This window comes from Monopterus albus, unplaced genomic scaffold, assembly GCF_001952655.1.
Source record: "Monopterus albus unplaced genomic scaffold, M_albus_1.0 scaffold79.1, whole genome shotgun sequence".
In the NCBI taxonomy this organism is placed as follows: Eukaryota; Metazoa; Chordata; class Actinopteri; order Synbranchiformes; family Synbranchidae; genus Monopterus; species Monopterus albus.
Window position 1 is genome coordinate 1,295,998 of NW_018127959.1, and position 6,164 is coordinate 1,302,161.

The 6,164-nt window shown below is 41.7% G+C and overlaps 1 long non-coding RNA gene across 1 annotated transcript; it reads left to right on the forward strand.

Moving 5' to 3' along the window:
• The first annotated feature begins 3,868 nt into the window (after positions 1–3,868).
• LOC109963797 (uncharacterized) lies at positions 3,869–5,327 on the forward strand. The gene is made up of 3 exons (XR_002275441.1): positions 3,869–4,234; positions 4,741–4,854; positions 5,012–5,327. It is a non-coding gene; the product is annotated as an uncharacterized LOC109963797 (long non-coding RNA).
• The last annotated feature ends 837 nt before the right edge of the window (positions 5,328–6,164 follow it).

Below are 6,164 nucleotides of genomic sequence, written 5' to 3' on the forward strand. Positions count from 1 at the left end.
CACTCGCACAGACATTTACCACACATACGCACACACACAAACACTCAGACCATTTCAAGAGTGCGGGTGGCGTCTCTCAGTGTGGCATGAGGGCGGGCTTAGTGTGCTCTGTGGTGTGTGACCGCAACTGCCTGAGCCACTTCACACTGTGCTTGCAGTGCTTATCTGAGTCAGGGGCCAGGTCAGGAGGGGTCACAGCTCTTATTTGCCATGCTGATAGACTGGGTAATGAAAAAGGCTCCCAGCACAGACGTTACATGCTCTGGGAGCAAACACTCGAGAGCATGATACGATGGATTTCTTTCTTATTCCGCATTTGTTCACATCGCACAAAAGCTGGTTACTCCAGACTTTATCAGATGCAAGTGCACTCACATATTTCTATCAATTGAATGAGAATGGCCAAAAAAAGAGGAGAATAAAGTTAAAAGTTAGAGTCACAGCAGAGGGGGCCTCTAACACATTCTGGTCAAAAAGAGACGAAACACTGAAGCAACTGAAAAAATGCTTTGAAGTCAGATATGCTATTCTTTATGCATAAGCTATGTGCAAAGCCTGGAAAAGAGTTTATCATCTGTCTAATATCTCTTGATGAAACGTTTTGTTTTGGATCTGTCTTCCACAACATAGCCTTGTGCAGCTTCAGCTTGGCTTGTTCAACAGGTGCACATACTCATAGCTAGCTAACCTCCATGCCAGCAGGACTTAAAAAGCCATTTGGTGTTTCTATTGCATTTTTAACAGGATTATTTCAGTAGTGTTTTTTGGCAAACAAGTGTCTATCACATCCAGCAGACACTGAGCAGTATTAGCATTCATTTGGAGCTGTGTTACTAGCCCCAGCCAATACAGGTCCAGTATTCTCTTATTAGTTCTATTTGATCTCCACCATCCTCTGGGGAAAAAAAACAAACTCTAAAGGTGTCCTTAGCTTCCAAATGTTCCACTGCGTTCACGAGTTTGTTGGCAACTCTGTCTGTCTGCCGTTTGGCACAGGGCTGGTGGCTCGGAGTGGAATTAACAGAACTTTCTCACTAAAAACATCTGCTGGAAGCAACCAGTAAAACTGTGGCCCATAAAATCAAAACAATAAGCTGCAGATTACTAAACCACTCCACAGAGCTGTGCGAACATGCAGAGATGAGTAATAATTATTTGAGTGATTTGATGAATATATAGATTAATGCAGCTGTTAACAAAGGGAGCATTTTTACCATGGCCCTCTGGGTTTAACTAATTTAAACTATGTTAGCCAGCTAAACTGTCCTGTTAACTGTTACTGGTTATTTGAGTTTTGATTTGCTAGTCTAGGATTGTTATCTTATTTAATTTAAAATAAAGGCATCATGAGTAGAGATTTAAAATGATGATATGCTCATACAGTATGATTGGCTGTGTGCTGATTGCATGATTGCACCCGTGATTGGCTGGCATGGCACAATAGCTGTTTCTGCAGCTTCCTGGCAGTGATGATTAGATCACTACTTCACCTGACACATTCTTTCACTCAACAGTTGAATAAATGACTTTGAGATTATTTGTATCCTTTATTATTTGATTATTGTCTCAGGCACTCCATCCATTTCATTTGAACTGCCTCTATCCATTCTGCTACCCTGTTCTACCTCTCTCTGTCACTTTCTGGTGCAGTGATATGTGCTATGGGTTTAGGCGATATCCAATCCCATGGCTGACCTGGGCAAATAGCATTCCTTCCATCCCTGTGGTCCTCCTTTGGGGTATGTCTGAGCCCAGTTGGCCTAATCCCAGAGATTTGCTTCACTTCGGTCTGTATCATACAACACCCTTCTCTTAACACCTTCCATGTACCACTGCCACTCTTCTGCTTTTGGCCCACAGGTTATTCAGGGTAAACTCAAACTTTGATTGGTGGTCAGATTCTGCTGTCAGTGGTCAAAACTCCAACCTCATGAAGGGCTGCAGTAAAAACAAAAAAAAAAATAGAGAGAGATAGGGAGCAAAACATAGATAAGCCAGATAAGTAAAGATCCTATTTCCTCAAAGCGCTCATGCCCATACACAACAGTTACATAAACAGTCCTAAGCCACAGATATCCCCTTTGTCAGTATATGTTTATAGGTACTGTATCATTGATAAAGTGTGAGAGAATGTTAAGGTTTCCATCTATTTCCCAGCTGTTGTAGATCAGAGATAACTAGTACCAGAACGGATGTTTTTGGTAAATATAGGCCAGCAGTAAAAGGTTCTGAACACACAAGATGGAGCCACATGTAGCTCCATCTTGTTAATGTACTGTGAGTTCATTATTCACCCTCTTTCAGCTCGATTTTGGTCTCTACAATAGAGCCACATGTAGCTCCATCTTATTAATGTACTGTGAGTTCATTATTCATCCTCTTTCAGCTCGATTTTGGTCTCTACCAACTACTGAAGGTAGTTATTGGCTCATGCACATGGCTCTAACTGATGAAATATGTACAGTAACCCTCATCCCAGGTTCTGTGTTTGTTTCCACTGCCATTCGTCCACTTTGGAGGTGCATTCTGGGAGCTAAATATTGACACGCCTCAGGAGGTAGTACCGTAATCAAGTTCCATGAACGTGAGGAGGAAGCGAGGAGTGCTCACATGGCTGTCGTCCATTACTATGTCTTTGACTGTTGCACAATGGGAAACTGTGATCCTTGCTCAGCTGCGTCTGTGTACATGAGAGTGTGTGAGGAAGCAGCCCTGCCCTCCTCTAAACAGAGATGGACACATAAAAATACTGTGGAAAAGCAAAACCGAACAGTCTGCATTAGCTCATGAGGCTATACTGGGTGACGGGTATGTTTACAACCTCGCTGCTAAATGTGCCTGCGTGAGCTACAGTAGCAACAGTGACTCAACAACCTTTTCTCAGAAAAGTGAGAGTGAGCAAGAATAGTAAAGCTGTAGGCCAGAATATTAAACAATGAGTGGAAACTCACTATAAAACTCTGTACAGCTGGGGTGAGCTGCATATTTATGCACATTGTCACATTGTTTTAACATTGCAAGTTTACACATACAAAATATTAATTCCATCTGGTTTAAGTTCAAGTTACATTTTACTAAATTGCTTCCAGAGCTGTGTAACAGAAGAGCATTCTCACATCACATCAAGGAAACAAACAAGAACCTTTGCCTTGGAGTTAAGTAAAGTCAGTATTCCTTTTTAAATATGAATTTCATGAGCTTTGGATTGTTGGTGGAGAGATGTTTGGACTTTGGAGAAATTCAGGCTAGCAGTTTTCTCTTGCCTCCAGTCTTTATGCAATGCTAAGCTAACTGATCTAGATTAGTATCAGTCTTCTTATGTAACTTGATAGGAAAGAAAATAAGCAAAATGTCAAAATATTCCTCCTCAGTCATTTTTCATCTATTGTTTCCCCCAAGTCACTGATACAACTTTTCCACATTCACATTAAGAAAAACATTCTAGCTACAGTTTTAGCATTCTGGTGCCACCCTAATGGCATTTAAAGTGAGATTTTAAAAAATCCATTTCTGATATGATGATGTTTCCTCTCACCAACCCAAACTCGTGGTGCTGCAGACTGTCCCATGCATGACAATTGTATTGATTTGTGTCATACTTCACATGCAATTATGTTTTCCCTTTAGAGATATTTATAGTAAATCTTGCTACTTAAGAAGCAACAATATTTTGAGTTTAAGAGGTCTACACTTGAGGTTATAATGAGAGAAATCTATTTAGCATGCAAAGAATTGTATGTATACCTAAAACCCATTCCACACATACTGTATAAACAACTTGCTATTTTTATTCTCCTCCTCCCACTGTTTTCTATCGCTCTGTTTTCTATCTCTCTTTTTTCCTTCAGGGAAATCTCAACTTCTCGATCCATCACCACAGCTATAGTGTCACCCACTCCCCTTGCCTAAGTAATAACAGCACCAACAGCGCTAACAGTAGCCAGCTAAAGCCCCAGCTCATTCAATCACCCTGATATGAATCTGCCTAAAACTCAGCCATTGAGCATGCAGCTAAATCCATCAGCACAGGCTTAAGATCGGTGGCACACACGGCACTGATAAGACATTCTCTGTGGTCAGGGCCCTGTGATGAAGAGCAGAGCAGCAGCCGCGACTGCGGGCTGGATGGATAACTGCAGCACTCAAAGTTAAAACTGTGGTAACGGATGAGAACCATTAGAAAAACACTTGCTGTTCTGGCTTTGGTTCATTTTTTTCTGCTACAAGAGTCAAGGTAGGAGTTTTAAATATGTTTATATATATATATATTTGGGTAGAGTTGAGCATTTTTGTGTCAGATTGTATTGAATGATATTTCTCTTGATCTGTTAAAGGTCTGAAAGCTAAATTGGATGCCTGCCCATGGTCACGCTGTTGTCTTCTCTGTCATTTGCACTTTTAGGCTCCTTGATCATTTCAGAGCACAAAAGGGAGAGCTCCTGCATTCCTCCCAGCTGTATGTGTGTAGTGAGAATGTCTATCCTGTGTGTGCTTGTATGTAGGCTATATATTCTGTGAAATAGCATTGTCAGCTAAACCCATGCTGCTGAATAACCTGGACTGAGCTCAAGGACAGGTAGCCTATAGCTATTTCCACAGATGGTGAGGGTCAGGGGAGCATGGGCCTGCTGGGAGTTCAAGCCAGGAGCTTGATTGAACACCAGCCCCACTGCAGGGGCCACATGAAGGTGCCTTGTTTGCTGTGGTACTATTCCATAAACTTTCCGCTCCACTCTGAAGGTTTGAACAGCTTCAGTAAAGCAGAGGGAAATATCCTAAAGCGAGATGTACCGGAACACTGGCCTGTTTTATCAGGAAAGAATCAAAAAGATGCCAGTACAGAAGCAGAAACAGGTAAGATAGAGGTGAAGTAGCAAGAAAAAGAGGTCAAAGGCCAGCTGAATATAATGCAAGATAAAAAGGGAAAATATAACAAAAAAGGCACAAAAAGAACAGTAACAATCCAAGTGTTGGCAAAGGATTGATAAAGGCCTTTTCTCTGTCTCTGCAGGCCAGCAGTGGACTCCTGCAGAGCGGACGCAGCTGCCACAGCGTGGAGAGAAAACCATCACCCCAAAATGAGATTCCATTTCTCCTCTAACATCCTCAACACTTTGATCCAGGCCATATCTCTCTGCTGCACCTCAGCTTGCTGCAGGGACGCCGGTCTCCGCTGCCACAGTGCAGATTGTAAATAAACATTTTTTCCTCTCCTGTCCTCTGTTGCATGACCTCAAAGAAGATTAGAAATTATTCAGTTGCTCATCTTTCCCTTCCAAAATGAATAAAAGAGCGGGGCTGTTATCTGCTCTCCGTCTTTCCTGAGACATCTCCACCCCATGACATGGTTTTAGTTTTCTAATCTCTCTGCTCCAATTTCTTTATGGTAAATCACTGCTGCTCACATTCTTCTACTGTGATGGGGCAATCTGGCTTATTTAATAATTCACAAGGCAATCTACCTGTGGTGTGCTTTGTCAATGAACATATGCAGCTGAACTGTGGGAATAAATACAAATAGATCTGCACTCATGGGAGACCAAGAGACATTTTAGAGCAATAAGATTATAGATAACAGCTTAATGAGACAAGAAGCTTTTTAACCATAGTAAAGTGTATCTCCAGCCTACAGGAACTCAACACTAGCAAGCTGTTTTGAAAGTTAGCCATACGAGCTTTGTGCCATATTTTTTACTGAATGGTGGTGGGGGAAAAAAGTTAATCCTCCATTGCAACGTAATAAGCTAATGACTTGTCAGTTACATGAACTGAGCCACCAAGCTTCACCATACCATGGAAATAAGAGTGAGAGTGTGGTTTGTGCTGGAAAAATGCATCAATAAATAGAATTGTGAATAGAAACACTGGCGGTTTTACAAGGTTTTGACTATATTCAGCAGGCACATCAAATCAAATCAAATCAAATCATTTTATTTGTATATAGTAGCACCAAATCACAACAAAAGTCATCTCAGGACACTTTACAAAGTAAGGTCTAGACCGTACTGTTATCAATATTATTACATAGGGAAAACCCAACAAATCCCCCTTGAGCAAGCACTTGGAGACAGAGGGGAGGAAAAACTCTCTTTAATGGAAGAAACCTCCGACAGACCCCGGCTCTTGGTGGGCGGCCTTCTGCCTCGACCGGTTGGGATGAGTGG